Source organism: Rutidosis leptorrhynchoides, chromosome 9 (assembly GCF_046630445.1).
Source record: "Rutidosis leptorrhynchoides isolate AG116_Rl617_1_P2 chromosome 9, CSIRO_AGI_Rlap_v1, whole genome shotgun sequence".
Lineage (NCBI taxonomy): Eukaryota > Viridiplantae > Streptophyta > Magnoliopsida > Asterales > Asteraceae > Rutidosis > Rutidosis leptorrhynchoides.
Window position 1 is genome coordinate 96,614,493 of NC_092341.1, and position 18,186 is coordinate 96,632,678.

Sequence of the window (18,186 nt, forward strand, 5' to 3'; positions counted from 1 at the left end):
AACCACCAAATCGGATACTTGACACAGTCATTATTGACACTTACTTTTGCCTTATGTAAACATTTATAAAAAAATTGGTATTAGAATTTATAACCTAGCTCTTATTTAAATAGCCACGCAGATTCGCGTGTTATAAACTAGTCACATATCATATATCAAAATCGAAAATCTTGTGCTTTCATTATAACTAGATTTATGAGCCCGTGCGTTGCACGGGGACTCATTCGTAAACATTATTGATTTTTAAACTTATATACGAAATAACGATATTATAGAAAAGTGTCAAAAATACTGTTGTGGTTGAATTAGTAAAATATGTTTTTGTAAACACACACATTAGTAAAACTTTGATAAATTACAATTCATACATGGATTGACTACACAACATAAAGTTACGAATTGATGTAAATATGATTTGTTGTAAAGTAAACGATGGATTTTAAACGCTTCTATCTGTTACATAGGAAACAATAAATATGGATAACAATATCTAAAACAACATGTTTTAAGTAATAGTATTTAAAGACTGAAAAATAAATAAGGATCAACTACTTAAAGGTATTACAGTTGGTGCAAAATTTCATTATAGACAATATTTTTAATTGTGCTTGATAATTCTTTATCCTTGTTCAAAATAAGCACTTTAAGAGCCCGTGTGTTGCACGACGACTCTCAATCACATAAAATTGAAACGTACAATGGTATATCAATTAACGAATGATAATGACAGTATCACAAGTATTGTGTTAGGTGAACTGCTTAATCATTTTGTTTTGTGTTACACAAAACACATAGATTAAGGCTACTAAATCAGACAGTACCATAAAACCAAACACATCACCAAAAGTAGTAGATTTATAAGTAACGACATTACCAATAGTTTTTTATTTTTAAATATCTTTACACGTAACACATTGATTAATGCTACTAAATATGACTTGTTAATTGTTTGTTCAACATATACTTGGAAACTTGCAGAATATCAACAATTCTATAAAGAAAGTACCTAAAGTGTAACACCCTAAATTTTAATACATCAGAAAGTGTCGCCAGAAAGTGTCAATAGAAAATGCCAGTAAAAGTGTGCATCAGAAAGTGTCACTGAAAGTCTACCTAACACTTAGGCATTTTCAGATTTTATATCAGAATCAGAATCAGACAACTTCAGTCCCTGAACTTTTAAATTGAAGCTGAAAACTGAAATTGAGTTGAAGAGCTGCAGATATTGCGTTTGGAGCACCTGTGTCACCTCCTGGTACGTCGTGAAACGCGACAAACATGGTCAAAATGCGACAGCCTCAAAATCCTTGTCCTGGTCATTTCGTCGCGTTTTAGGAAGGTGTATCGCGTTTGGGGTGTCGCGAAACGCGACCCGATGTCGCAAAACGCGACATTTGTGCAGAATGTCTATTTTGAACTCATTTTTGGGTTTAAAATGGGGGTATTTGTGTCTTTTCACTTGAACTCTAAAATTGGGTTTATCTCTCTAAAAATGGTTGGGAGTGTTTGTGTGTGTGACAGATGAGTTAGAGATAAACCCAATTTTAGAGAGAGAGAGAGAGAGAGAGAGAGAGAGAGAGAGAGAGAGCTTGGTTTGAGGTGGAAGAAGGTGAAATCACTCTAAGGTGCAAGCGTTAAAGTTGTTCATCTCGTTCTTGGCTACGTTGTGGTAGTGTTGGTAAGTTCTAACTCCGAATTTCATTATTTGATTTGATATTCAAAGTTAGGGTTTGAACTTGATTTGTTGAGAAATCCATTTAAACTCATGAAGTGAGTTTATTGATGTTAGTAATCGGGTTTTACTTTGTTGTTGGTGGGTTTTGGGTTCGAAACCAACTTGGCCATGTTTAAGGCTTGTAAATCGGGTTTAATCACTAGGCTCAGTGATTATGGAAGTATTGAAACTCATTTGAGTGTATTTAGTTGAATAATTTTGAAATGGGTAAAATTAGGTTGATGTGTCAAATTGGATAAGACAAGTGTTTAACACTTACGATTTTATTAATTGGTGTATTAGGACCATTTTCACTTGTGTTAGTGATTATTGGTTAGTTTGGGCACGGTTTGTGCTTGGAAGTGCATTTGGGTCGAAATAGCACTAAGTGTCAATTTGGGTTGATTTGTAATCCACCCTAATTGTGTTGTGTATTATGTGATAAATGGAATAGGTACATTCCGTTGGCGAGTTGCGGATCATTCTGTTGCATTCATCGAGGCGCTAAGGTAAGTGAAATATATATACATGTATGTATGTAGTTTATTTACTTGTATGCGATGTGGGCCTTCGGTGCCACATCATGAGTATTGGTGTTATGTCACAAGCCGATGACTTATTGATAATAAATGTGATGAGAACTACGAGTCAGTAGTGTCTTCGTAGGTGATTCACAAGTCGGTGAAACCTCTTGGTGGTTCATAAGTCGGTGACCCCTTAAGTTGTAGTGGGTGACTCACAAGTCGGTGACACCTCATGGTGGCTCACAAGTCGGTGACCCCTTAAGTTATAGTAGGTGACTTACAAGTCGGTGACATCTCTTGGTGGTTTACAAGTCGGTGACCCCTTATGTTGTGGCAGGTGATTCACAAGTCGGTGACACCCTATGGTGATTCACAAGTCGGTGACACCTTATGATGATTCACAAGACGGTGACATCTTTGCGAGTTAGACTCGACATTATTGGTCGACTACAAGTCGGTAGTACTATAGCGGGGGAATGGTTAAGCATGTTTATGCCTTGTTATGTTTAGCATATATTCGTGGTGATTTATATACTAATGTTGTTGCTAGTTGTATGTTTGGTGATGCTAGCTTGCGTATCCGTTGTTTGCATGGTATTTGTAAGTGGATGCGTGTAGGTGAACTATATATGTATATGTATAAGTATTGCATTCACTAAGCAATTAGCTTACCCTCTCATTGTTTATATTTTTATAGGTTGCAAGTGGCGGCTTAGGTTTGCTTGGGGACTAGTGCTTTACGGATTGCTTTAGACTTTTGATTAGGATTGGGTAGCATTCCCAGTCACCATGCTCGGTTTTGGTTGTAAAGTAAACTAGTCAAGTCATGATCTATCTTTTGAATACGTCAAATGGGTCCCGGGTTGTATTCCCTTTTTGTAAACTTGATTTATGTGTTGTATGTTTTAAAGATGTTTAAACTTAATATTGTAATGATGATGTTTTCGGAAACATAAATGGGTGAATGATATATATATTGTTATGTTAAAAAAAAAAAATTATGGGCCGGAATTACAACGGGTTGGGTCGTTTCAAGTGGTATCAGAGCATGGTCTAAGGGATTTAGGTGAGTTGAGATAGGTGCCTAGACTTAGACTTTTTGTGTGTGCTTAATTGTTGCGGGACTTGTAGGATTACGGGTCGGTTCGGGTTTTAGTTAGTGCCTTAAAGAATAGGTGAACTAGCTAGGTGTTGTTTATGTTGTTGTGTGTTGAACATCTAGCGAGATGGTTGTTGTAATTATGAGCTCGGCATGGCATGTGAGCGTAATAATGATTAGCACTACGAAAGATGAGGAGAAATAAAGCTGTGGGACCAGACCAGATCCCTATTGAGGCATGGCGGTGACTTGGAGATGACGGTGTTAGGTGGTTGACTTGCCTTTTCAACAAGACGCTTCGAAGCTCTAAAATGCCTATGAAGTGGAGATTGAGCGAGACTATCCCCATCTATAAGAACAAGGGGGATGCTCAAAGCTGCGGCAACTATAGAGGCATAAAACTACTCAGCCATACTATGAAGCTTTGGGAGAGGGTGATTGAGACTAGAATGCGAAGCGAAACAAATGTTTCGGATAACCAATTTGGTTTCATGCCAGGGCGCTCGTCGATAGAGGCAATCCATATTATTAGGAACCTTATGGAGAAGTATAGAGAAAAACAAAAGAACTTGGAGATGGTTTTCTTAGACTTGGAAAAGGCCTATGATTGCGTTCCACGAAACTTGATTTGGAAGACCCTTACTGGTAGAAGTATCCCGAGTACATATATTAGTGCTATTAGTGATATGTACGATGGGGCGAAGTCTTGTGTTCGAATGACAGTGGGAAGTACCGAAGTCTTCCTAATAGAAGTGGGTTTGCATCAAGGTTCGGCCCTCAACCCTTTTCTTTTCTCTTTGATCCTTGATGAGCTTTCTCGAGGGATACAAAAGTGTATCCCTTGGTGCTTGATCTTTGCCGATGATATTGTGCTTGTGGCCAAATCTAAGGAGGAGCTTAATAGAAGACTGAAGCAATGGAGGGTGGCCTTAGAAAGTAATGGTTTACTAATTAGTAGACAAAAGACGGAATATCTTAGATTCGATTTTGATAGGATCATTGAACAAGAGGATGGAGGGAACATCTGCATTGGAGACCAGATCTTGCATCCGCAAACCTCGTTTAGATACCTAGGCTCGATGCTACACAAATCAGGGAGGATCGATGAAGACGTGTCACACCGTATTAAAGTAGGGTGGATGAAATGGAGGGCAGCGACTGGGGTCTTATGCGACAAGAAGATCCCCATAAAGCTGAAAGGGAAATTTTACAAGGTGGCAATTAGACTTGCTATGCTATATGGATCAGAATGTTGGCCAATGACGAAGGCGCAAGAGAGAAGGATGGAGGTGGCAGAGATGAGGATGCTGAGGTGGACATGCGGTAAAACAATGTTAGATAGGATCCCAAATAGCGTTTTTAGGGAGAACCTGAAAGTCAGAAGCAGAACGACTTCGATGGTTTGGACATGTGAGGAGGCGACCCCCTACTGCCCCTGTTAGGAGAATCGAGGCACTTACTGTTGACGGTGTTAGGAGAAGGGGTAGACCTACTCCTAGGTGGGATGATAGAATTAAGCTCGACTTGAAGGAGCTTTTATTGACCGAGGACATGACTTCTGATAGGCTTACGTGGAGGAATAGAATTAGAATAGACGAGTAGGGTGTGGTTTGTTTTGCGTTTTTGGGTCTGTGTGTATGTGTTTTTGGGTTTGTGGTTATGTGTGTTTATATTTTCGTGTCTTCGCTTTTTGTGTTTGTCGTATGAACGTGTATGTATGTATCTTCATGTTTTGTGTTTGTACGCGCTCTGCTCTTACCTGGACCTCTTCTTGGTTTTGGGGATGTTTATGTGTGCAGGTTCGTTTGTGTTTGTTTTGGTTGTAGGGTATGTATGTTTGTTTGTGTTGGTTTGTATGCATGTTTACGTTTAGGGTTTGGTTTTTGGTAGCTGGCATGTTATGTATGTATGTTTTTATGTATGCTTGTTTATGTATGTTGGTATGAGTGCATTTATGTTGGTCGGCATGTCTATGGTTGTATGCTCGTATGTTCTTGTATGTATGTATGTGTATGCTGGTATGTTGGTATGTAGTGTAGCATTTCTTGTCATTCCTTGAGCTTCGCACGGCAGTCTAAGGTACGTTCTCATATATATATATATATATATATATATATATATATATATATATATATATATATATATATATTTATTTTATGGCTCTACTAAGTGAGTCAATGGCAAGCGTCGATTTATTGGTGACTTTACCGTCACTTAGAGCCTAAATTAAACTCCAGGCATGATTTAAAACCCATGAAAATTTGATCTCACCATTTTCATGGCGTCTAGTTTGTATCGTTTATTTTGTATACTTTCTATTAATTTTAAAAAAAAATTTTCGGCCGGAGGTCCCTGGAAGCAATCTCTTTATCCGTCGAATAGAGAGAGAAAGGACTTTCTCTACTCTTTGGAGTGTTTCACTCGGGGTGGAGAAATGATTTCTTTTTATTCTAGGATAGAGGAAGGATTGTCTACGATTAACCTCCCCCATACCCCACACAGGTGGGATTGGGTGGTGGTGGTGGTGGTGGTGGTGGTGGTGGTGTTGTTGTTGTTGTTGTTGTTGTTGTTGTTGTTGTTGTTGTTGTTGTTGTTGTTGTTGTTGTTGTTGTTGTTGTTGTTGTTGTTGTTGTTGTTGTTGTTGTTGTTGTTGTTGTTGTTGTTGTTGTTGTTGTTGTTGTTGTTGTTGTTGTTGTATTACGGTTGCAAACCAAGTCAAGCAAGTGATGAACAACAAGTATTGAACTAGATGAGATGTACGGATAGTTATATATGTGATTGTGAATATAGACCGTGGTGATGTATGTAATTTATTTGTGTCGGGTTCCTAACCGAGTTCATTTCTTAGAATGAAGACGAGGAACATACTTGATAACGATGATCAAAGCGAAGACTCCGAGTTCACGGCCAAGGTTGAGGCCATTATACAAAGGCATCATGCGGCTTTCCTAGCGGACGTTATGAAGATGTTCCTAGAGTCGGTTGACGAGCAAGTAACCGATCTAATCAAGGAACAAGTTAAGGCTATTGTTCACGACGATAATGTTGGAAGGCAAGACTTCCACTATAAGAATTTCAAGGATGTCCAACTGTGATGACCCGTCCAAATCCCTTTGGACGAATACATCATTCATCGATTTCACAGTTAGGTACTGACCTCTACATGATACATTTTGTAAACATTGCATTCTTTTGAAAAGGCACACCATAAACGAATATCAAATTCCAAGGTTTATGACGTCTGATGATTTCTACATATAGACAATCACCGTAAATAATAGTTTACAATACTACATCCGTTGACAATGCAGTCAAAATAAGATACATGGTGATGATTTGGTGAATGAAAAGTTTTCACGAATAAAGCATGTATGACTCCATGCACATAGCTTGTATAACGTATAAGCAAACAGCGGAAGACTTCTAGGAACCTGAGAATAAACATGCTTAAAAGTGTCAACACAAAGGTTGGCGAGTTCATAGTTTTAATGTTGCGCATAATCTGTATATAAAGGTGGATCACAAGATTTCAGTTGTTTCATCCGAAACGTTTATCAAAATATTCTACGAAGTTGAGCACCCTGGTAACTAAACTTTAACGTTATAATAAGTTCCCATGTTTTAACATACATGCAACCAACATGTACAATACACGCAATCTAACGTGTACTAAACTCAAATAGCATACGTCTGTTTTATAGTTCAGGCTAGGGTTTCTATACCTGGAACAGACGGGTATGTCAAGCCCTATGGATCCATATATAACTACTCGCGCCCACCAGTTATTACAACCGGCAGTTATTAGTTACCAAAGCTAAGGGATTTTCGGTTCAAACTCGGTGTAGAATTTAGTATGTACTTGTGTCCATTGCGTTTAAAATAAAGTGCATGTATTCTCAGCCTAAAAAAATAGATTGCAAAAGCAATTAAAAAGGGAGCAAATGAAACTCACCTTAGCAGTTGATGTGCAAAACGTGGTATATGAATTATTATATAAAATAGTATGAAAAAATACCGACTAAAGATTGCTACACACTAACGGGCAATGTACCCGATCGTGTAGTAGTATAGACAATGGTAAAATCCGTGTATCGTTCCAAAGACAATATCTAAGTCAAATTAGGATTATAAACTAAATTGTGATTAACTAATAAAATTACAATTACAAGATATTTTGGTTTGCCCTTTTACGATGGGCGAATCAAGTGATGAATAAGATTAAAGGACAATATTTTTGGTATTTTAAGTTTATGAAAGTAAAAAGATAGTTTTGATATCAAATTAAGGAAATATGCTCATCTAGACTTTTTACCCTTAATGTTGAATGTTATTTAGGATTAAGATCGGATTGATTGGTTATGCACGAGAACTAATTAATTGGTTCACCAAGAGTAGTCTTGCGCAAACACTCAAACGGGATTACATGACGCAAGTGATGTTCTTGTCATCTAAAACCTCCTATTTGTAATCGACTAATTCAACTAGTTTGAAGACTTGAAGAATGATCAAGTCAATGGTGTGTTGTACATGATCCACTCCTATATCAACTAATGGTTTAACTTAATTCATTCCCTTGGTCCGGTTAAATGCTCAATTCACCCAACCCAAGTAATTAAGTAAGTGTTATAATAAGATCCCTATAAACGTCACTAGATAAGGCAAATCACTAACACATGTTAATTAATGGAACTAGGTAATTGAAAGTGTGTATAACATATTCTAAGGAATTGGTCATTCTCCTGAACGATTATGTAACACCCCAGCTTAACATGACCACAATATTGTCCGCTTTGCCCGCAGGCGCACAGCTTTTTCTTGGCGACCACACATGAGAAGCACTTTCCCAGGAGGTCACCCATCCTGGTTGTGCTCTAGCCCGAGCACGCTTAACCACAACATACTCACACTTCTGCTCAGCCTATGGTCCCAAAACGCGTTGTGTCATTTAAGCGTGGGAATTACCTTATAATCCCATGATCACTCATGTTCGTGGGCGATGTGGGATTTGCCTAGGTGTTACATTCACCCCCCCAGGGACTCATCATCCTCGATGAGGTTTGCCCCACCACCCCCAACAGCACATGAGTGGCTCTGATACCATTCTGAAATGTCCCGTTCTTATTGATTAAAAACGTTCCATATTAATTGATTTCGTTGCGAGGTTTTGACCTCTATATGAGACGTTTTTCAAAGACTGCATTCATTTTAAAACAAACCATAACCTTTATTTCATCAATAAAGGTTTAAAAAGCTTTACGTAGATTATCAAATAATGATAATCTGTAATATCCTGTTTACACACGACCATTACATAATGGTTTACAATACAAATATGTTACGACGAAATAAGTTTCTTGAATGCAGTTTTTACACAATATCATACAAGCAAGGACTCCAAATCTCGTCCTTATTTAAGTATGCGACAACGGAAGCTCTTAATAATCACCTGAGAATAAACATGCTTAAAACGTCAACAAAAATGTTGGTGAGTTATAGGTTTAACCTATATATTATCAAATCATAATAATAGACCACAAGATTTCATATTTCAATACACATCCCATACATAGAGATAAAAATCATTAATATGGTGAAAACCTGGTAACCGACATTAACAAGATGCATATATAAGAATATCCCCATCATTCCGGGACACCCTTCGGATATGATATAAATTTCGAAGTACTAAAGCATCCGGTACTTTGGATGGGGTTTGTTAGGCCCAATAGATCTATCTTTAGGATTCGCGTCAATTAGGGTGTCTGTTCCCTAATTCTTAGATTACCAGACTTAATAAAAAGGGGCATATTCGATTTCGATAATTCAACCATAGAATGTAGTTTCACGTACTTGTGTATTTTGTAAATCATTTATAAAACCTGAATGTATTCTCATCCCAAAAATATTAGATTTTAAAAGTGCGACTATAACTCACTTTCACAGATTTTTTACTTCGTCGGGAAGTAAGACTTGGCCACTGGTCGATTCACGAACCTATAACAAATATGTACATATATATCAAAGTATGTTCAAAATATATTTACAACACTTTTAATACATTTTGATGTTTTAAGTTTATTAAGTCAGCTGTCCTCGTTAGTAACCTACAACTAGTTGTTCACAGTTAGATGTACAGAAATAAATCGATATATATTATCTTGAATCAATCCACGACCCAGTGTATACATATCTCAGTATTGATCACAACTCAAACTATATATATTTTGGAATCAACCTCAACCCTTTATAGCTAACTCCAACATTCACATATAGAGTGTCTATGGTTGTTCCGAAATATATATAGATGTGTCGACATGATAGGTCGAAACATTGTATACGTGTCTATGGTATCTCAAGATTACATAATATACAATACAAGTTGATTAAGGGCCTGTTTACTTATCTTTCCATTAAGCTCTAAATGGATATAGATGGCAGTATGGATATAGATAGCATTATGTGGTAATCAGTGAATAATTAATCTTGTTTACTTTTTGTGCTGAATAAATGATCTGAATGATCAAATTGACTATTTTACCCCCAAGTTAATAATTACGAAGTATGTCTTTTTATTTAAACATCCACCTACATTCTTTTTATTTTAAACATAATATATACTTCGTAACATAATTGTTATAAAATTAAAATATTAAACAAGTAGTAGTACAGAAATAAACAAAGAAACTCAAAAAGTTCAAGGTAATTATTTTATTTATATTCTAATTCTAATTCTAATTTCTAATTTCTAATATCTAAATAATAATAACATCAACAATGGAAATCCAGAAATTTTAAAAAAAAAATCTACCAAATTTCGCTTTCACACACTTCCTCGTATGTTCGGCCAATCCACCAAATTAAAGTAACCGTGTCTTCAATCAATTGCTTTCTTTCCACAACTAAATAATTGGGGTAAACAATTGATTTTTTTCTTATATTTCATTTTTAACGAATACATAGCTGGGATAACAATTGATTTAAACGGTGAACAAGAACTTGTTTGCCTTTAATGTATTTCTCATGCTAACCCAAACCCTAAACTACATAATATATATCATAAGTTGTAGGTCAATGGCGGCCGACGGTTAGAGCAGTCGGAGGTTAGTGGTGACCAAAGGTTCAGTTTTGGTTGATGCCGTTTAACATCAAAACGACGACCAAAGATTCAATGGTGATTGACATGAGAAAGATAAGATATCAAAAATTGTTTGAAAGAGTTTGATTGGAGGTGAAAGTTTGAGGTAGCAGATAGAATATGATTTGGGGCTGGAAGTTTGGGTGAGGAGAGGGTAATATAGGAAACATTTTGGTTGAATGGGGAGCACAGCTCTTTTTTGACTGACCAATAATCATTTAGTTAAGCACTTTATTTAGAATTAAGTTAGAAGTAAACAGCAAAGGTGGTGACCGAATAAGGTATTCATAACATTCAGGCCATTAATCCATTAGTAAACAGGCCCTAAGTTATGGTTGGAATAGATTTGTTACCAATTTTCACGTAGCTAAAATGAGAAAAATTATCCAATCTTGTTTTACCCATAACTTCTTCATTTTAAATCCGTTTTGAGTGAATCAAATTGCTATGGTTTCATATTGAACTCTAATTTAAGAATCTAACCAGAAAAGTATAGGTTTATAGTCGGAAAATTAAGTTACATGTCAATTACTAAAGAGGTAGTCATTTTCGTCGAAAAAACGACATCTTGATGACCATTTTGGAAAACATACTTTCACTTTGAGTTTAACCATGATTTTTGGATATAGTTTCATGTTCATAAGAAAAATAATTTTCCCAGAAGAACAAATTTTAAATCAAAGTTTATCATAGTTTTTAATTAACTAACCCAAAACAGCCCGCGGTGTTACTACGACGGTGTATGTCTGGTTTTACGGTGTTCTTCGTGTTTCTAGATTTTAAATCATTAAGTTAGCATATCATATAGATATAGAATATGTGTTTAGTTGATTTTAAAAGTCATGTTAGAAGGATTAACTTTTTTTTGTGAACAAGTTTAGAATTAACTAAACTATGTTCTAGTGATTACAAGTTTAAACCTTCGAATAAGATAGCTTTATATGTATGAATCGAATGATGTTATGAACATCATTACTACCTCAAGTTTTGTGGATAAACCTACTGGAAAAGAGACAAATGGATCTAGCTTCAAAGGATCTTGGATGGCTTGAAAGTTCTTGAAGTAGAATCATGACACGAAAATAAGTTCAAGTAGGATTTCCACTCGAAATAAGATTGTTATAGTTATAGAAATTGAATCAAAGTTTGAATATGAGTATTACCTTGTATTAGAAAGATATCTTACTGTAAATAAGAAAGATTTCTTGAGGTTGGATGATCACTCTACAAGATTGGAAGTAAGCTAGCAAACTTGGAAGTATTCTTGATTTTATGAAACTAGAACTTGTAGAATTTATGAAGAACACTTAGAACTTGAAGATAGAACTTGAGAGAGATCAATTAGATGAAGAAAATTGAAGAATGAAAGTGTTTGTAGGTGTTTTTGGTCATTGGTGTATGGATTAGATATAAATGATATGTAATTTTGTTTTCATGTAAATAAGTCATGAATGATTACTCATATTTTTGTAATTTTATGAGATATTTCATGCTAGTTGCCAAATGATGGTTCCCACATGTGTTAGGTGACTCACATGGGCTGCTAAGAGCTGATGATTGGAGTGTATATACCAATAGTACATACATCTAAAAGCTGTGTATTGTACGAGTACGAATACGGGTGCATATGAGTAGAATTGTTGATGAAACTGAACGAGGATGTAATTGTAAGCATTTTTGTTAAGTAGAAGTATTTTGATATATGTCTTGAAGTCTTTAAAAAGTGTATGAATACATATTAAAACACTACATGTATATACATTTTAACTGAGTCGTTAAGTCATCGTTAGTCGTTACATGCAAGTGTTGTTTTGAAACCTTTAGGTTAACGATCTTGTTAAATGTTGTTAACCCAATGTTTATAATATCAAATGAGATTTTAAATTATTATATTATCATGATATTATGATGTATGAATATCTCTTAATATGATATATATACATTAAATGTCGTTACAACGATAATCGTTACATATATGTCTCGTTTCAAAATCATTAAGTTAGTAGTCTTGTTTTTACATATGTAGTTCATTGTTAATATACTTAATGATATATTTACTTATCATAATATCATGTTAACTATATATATATATATATCCATATATATGTCATTATATAGTTTTTACAAGTTTTAACGTTCGTGAATCACCGGTCAACTTGGGTGGTCAATTGTCTATATGAAACCAATTTCAATTAATCAAGTCTTAACAAGTTTGATTGCTTAACATGTTGGAAACACTTAATCATGTAAATAACAATTTCATTTAATATATATATAAACATGGAAGAGTTCGGGTCACTACAGTTAAAAACATTGCATTTGATTTTAAAAGACAATCTTTCTTTACAACGAAAGTTGACGACATGCATACCATTTCATAATATATCCAACTATAATTGACTTAATAATAATCTTGATGAACTCGACGACTCGAATGCAGCGTCTTTTGAAATATGCCATGAATTACTCTAAGTAATGTCCTTAAAATGAGCAAATGCACAGCGGAAAATTTATTGCATACTTGAGAATAAACATGCTTTCAAGTGTCAACCAAAAGGTTGGTGAGTTCATTAGTTTAACATAAATAATCATTTCATAATTTTAATAGTCCACAAGATTTCATATTTCCATTTCTCATAAACATACGTCCCATGCATAGAGACAAAAATATCATTCATATGGATTGAACACCTGGTAACCAACATTCACAATATGCATATAAGAATATCCCCATCATTCCGGGATCCTCCTTCGGACATGATATAAATTTCGAAGTACTAAAGCATCCGGTACTTTGGATGGGGCTTGTTGGGCCCGATAGATCTATCTTTAGGATTCACGTCAATTAGGGTGTCTGTTCCCTAATTCTTAGATTACCAGACTAAAAGGGGCATATTCGATTTTGAACATTCAACCATAGAATGTAGTTTCGATTACTTATGTCTATTTCGTAAAACAGTTATAAAAGCAGCGCATGTATTCTCAGTCCCAAAAAAATATATTGCAAAAGCATTTAAAAAGGGAGCAAATGAAACTCACGCATATAAATATTGTAAAACAGTTCATAAAGCATTTGCATGTATTCTCAGCCCAAAAACGTAAAGAGTAAAAAGGGCAAATGAAACTCACCTAATGTATTTTGTAGTAAAAATACATATGACGATATTGAATAAATGCAGGGTTGCCCTCGGATTCACGAACCTATATCAATTGTATATATATATTAAAACATATACTCGTAATCGATCAAACTTATATATATATTATAATTAATAATCGTACTTGTGATATTATGTGTTAGATATATAAATTAAATTTATGTATATTTTATATAACTAATATTCATTGTAACATGTTAATGATACTATTTCATATTAAGGTTTATATATGATAAAAATATATTTTTATATATTAGTTGATATTCTTCATATATAGCTTAGTTATTATAACAAAATTGAGTGATAGTTATCTAGAGCAAGTGGGACAAGATGATGCGTACGCACTACTGTGGTCAGCATTCAAGAACTTGATGAACGAGAAGCACCGTCCTAGAACCGAGGTCAATAAGCTCAAGACAGAACTTAGAGGGTTACGAACCCAAGGATTTGATATTACCACGTACGAAAGACGATTCACAGAATTGTGCCTATTGTGTCCGGGAGCGTTCGAAGATGAGGAAGAGAAGATCGACGCATTTGTGAAAGGATTACCGGAAATAATCCAAGAAGATATAAGTTCACACGAGCCCGCCTCCATACAACAGGCATGTAGAATGGCTCACAAACTAGTGAACCAGATTGAGAAAAGAATTAAAGAACAGACAGCTGAAGAGGCCAATGTGAAGCAAGTAAAAAGAAAGTGGGAGGAAAACGGTGATAAGAATCACCAATACAACAACAACAACAATTACAACAATAATCGCAACAACTATCCCAACAATCGCAACAACAATCGCAACTACAACAAACGGCCCAACAACAACAACAACAACAACAACAACAACAACAACAACAACAACAACAACAACAACAACAACAACAACAACAACAACAACAGCAACTACAACAATCATCCCAACAACAATAACAACAGCAATAACAACAACAATCAGAAGCAGCTATGCCAAAGGTGTGAAAAGTATCACTCGGGGTTCTGCACCAAATTTTGCAACAAGTGTAAAAGAAATGGTCATAGCGCGATGAAGTGTGAGGTCTACGGACCAGGGGTTAACAGAACGAAAGGAACAAATGGTGTCGGAACGAGTAATGGCGGAGCAAGTAGTGTCGGAGCAAGTTATGCCAATGTAGTTTGTTATAAATGTGAAAAACCGGGCCACATTATTAGAAATTGCCCGAACCAGGAGAACACGAATGGACAAGGCCACGAAAGAGTTTTCAATATTAATGCGGCAGAGGCACAAGAAGACCCGGAGCTTGTTACGGGTACGTTTCTTATTGACAATAAATCTGCTTACGTTTTATTTGATTCGGGTGCGGATAGAAGCTATATGAGTAGAGATTTTTGTGCTAAATTAAGTTGTCCATTGACGCCGTTGGATAGTAAATTTTTACTTGAATTAGCAAACGGTAAATTAATTTCAGCAGATAATATATGCCGGAATCGAGAAATTAAACCGGGTAGCGAAATATTTAAGATTGATTTGATACCAGTAGAGTTAGGGAGTTTTGATGTAATAGTTGGCATGGACTGGCTGAAGAAGATGAAAGCAGAGATTGTATGTTACGAAAATGTAATTCGCATTGTACGAGAAGAAGGAGAACCCTTAATGGTGTACGGAGAAAAGGGCAACACGAAGCTACATCTTATTAGTAATTTGAAGGCACAAAAACTAATAAGAAAAGGTTGCTATATTGTTCTAGCACATGTCGAGAAAGTACAAACTGAAGAAAAGAGCATCAATGATGTTTTTGTCGCAAAAGAATTTCCTGATGTATTTCTGAAAGAATTACCGGGACTACCTCCACATCGATCTGTTGAATTTCAAATAGATCTTGTACCAGGAGCTGCACCAATAGCTCGTGCTCCTTATAGACTCGTACCCAGCGAGATGAAAGAACTGCAAAGCCAACTGCAAGAACTATTAGAACGTGGTTTCATTCGATCGAGCACGTCACCATGGGGAGCTCCTGTTTTGTTTGTCAAGAAGAAGGATGGTACATTTAGGTTGTGTATTGACTACAGAGAGTTGAACAAACTTACCATCAAAAACCGTTATCCACTACCGAGAATTGATGACTTATTTGATCAACTACAAGGCTCGTCGGTTTATTCGAAGATCGATTTACTTTCTGGATATCATCAAATGCGAGTAAAGGAGGATGATATTCCAAAAACTGCTTTTAGGACGCGTTATGGTCATTACGAGTTTATGGTGATGCCGTTTGGATTGACTAACGCACCAGCTGTGTTCATGGACCTTATGAACAGAGTGTGTGGGCCATATCTTGACAAGTTTGTCATTGTTTTCATCGATGACATACTTATTTACTCAAAGAATGATCAAGAGCACGAAGAACATTTGAGAAAAATGCTAGAAGTATTGAGGAAAGAAAAACTGTACGCTAAGTTTTCAAAGTGTGCATTTTGATTAAAAGAAGTTCAATTCCTCGGTCACATAGTGAACAAAGAAGGTATCCAGGTGGACCCGGCAAAGATCGAAATCGTTGAAAAGTGAGAAACCCCAAAAACTCCGAAGCATATACGTCAATTTTTAGGATTGGCTGGTTACTACAGAAGATTCATCCAAGATTTCTCCAAAATAGCAAAACCCTTGACTGCATTAACGCATAAAGGGAAGAAATTTGAATGGAATGATGAACAAGAGAAGGCGTTTCAGTTATTGAAGAAAAAGCTAACTACGGCACCTATATTGTCATTGCCTGAAGGGAATGATGATTTTGTGATATATTGTGACGCCTCAAAGCAAGGTCTCGGTTGTGTATTGATGCAACGAACGAAGGTAATTGCTTATGCGTCTAGACAATTGAAGATTCACGAGCAAAATTATACGACGCATGATTTGGAATTAGGCGCGGTTGTTTTTGCATTAAAGACTTGGAGGCACTACTTATATGGGGTCAAAAGTATTATATATACCAACCACAAAAGTCTTCAACACATATTTAATCAAAAACAACTGAATATGAGGCAGCGTAGGTGGATTGAATTGTTGAATGATTACGACTTTGAAATTCGTTACCACCCAGGGAAGGCAAATGTGGTAGCCGACGCCTTGAGCAGGAAGGACAGAGAACCCATTCGAGTAAAATCTATGAATATAATGATTCACAATAACCTTATTACTCAAATAAAGGAGGCGCAACAAGGAGTTTTAAAAGAGGGAAATTTAAAGGATGAAATACCCAAAGGATCGGAGAAGCATCTTAATATTCGGGAAGACGAAACCCGGTATAGGGCTGAAAGGATTTGGGTACCAAAATTTGGAGATATGAGAGAAATGGTACTTAGAGAAGCTCATAAAACCAGATACTCAATACATCCTGGAACTGGGAAGATGTACAAGGATCTCAAGAAACATTTTTGATGGCCGGGTATGAAAGCCGATGTTGCTAAATACGTAGGAGAATGTTTGACATGTTCTAAGGTCAAAGCTGAGCATCAGAAACCATCAGGTCTACTTCAACAACCCGAAATCCCGGAATGGAAATGGGAAAACATTACCATGGATTTCATCACTAAATTGCCAAGGACTGCAAGTGGTTTTGATACTATTTGGGTAATAGTTGATCGTCTCACCAAATCAGCACACTTCCTGCTAATAAGAGAAGATGACAAGATGGAGAAGTTAGCACGACTGTATTTGAAGGAAGTCGTCTCCAGACATGGAATACCTATTATCTCTGATAGAGATGGCAGATTTATTTCAAGATTCTGGCAGACATTACAGTAAGCATTAGGAACTCGTCTAGACATGAGTACTGCCTATCATCCACAAACTGATGGGCAGAGCGAAAGGACGATACAAACGCTTGAAGACATACTACGAGCATGTGTTATTGATTTCGGAAACAGTTGGGATTGACATCTACCGTTAGCAGAATTTTCCTACAACAACAGCTACCATTCAAGCATTGAGATGGCGCCGTTTGAAGCACTTTATGGTAGAAAGTGCAGGTCTCCGATTTGTTGAAGTGAAGTGGGAGATAGACAGATTACGGGTCCGGAGATAATACAAGAAACTACCGAGAAGATCATCCAAATTCAACAACGGTTGAAAACCGCCCAAAGTCGACAAAAGAGCTACGCTGACATTAAAAGAAAAGATATAGAATTTGAAATTAGAGAGATGGTCATGCTTAAAGTTGCACCTTGGAAAGGCGTTGTTCGATTTGGTAAACGAGGGAAATTAAATCCAAGGTATATTGGACCATTCAAGATTATTGATCGTGTCGGACCAGTAGCTTACCGACTTGAGTTACCTCAACAACTCGCGGCTGTACATAACACATTCCACATCTTGAATTTGAAGAAATGTTTTGCTAAAGAAGATCTCACTATTCCATTAGATGAAATCCAAATCAACGAAAAACTTCAATTCATCGAAGAACCCGTCGAAATAATGGATCGTGAGGTTAAAAGACTTAAGCAAAACAAGATACCAATTGTTAAGGTTCGATGGAATGCTCGTAGAGGACCCGAGTTCACCTGGGAACGAGAAGATCAGATGAAGAAG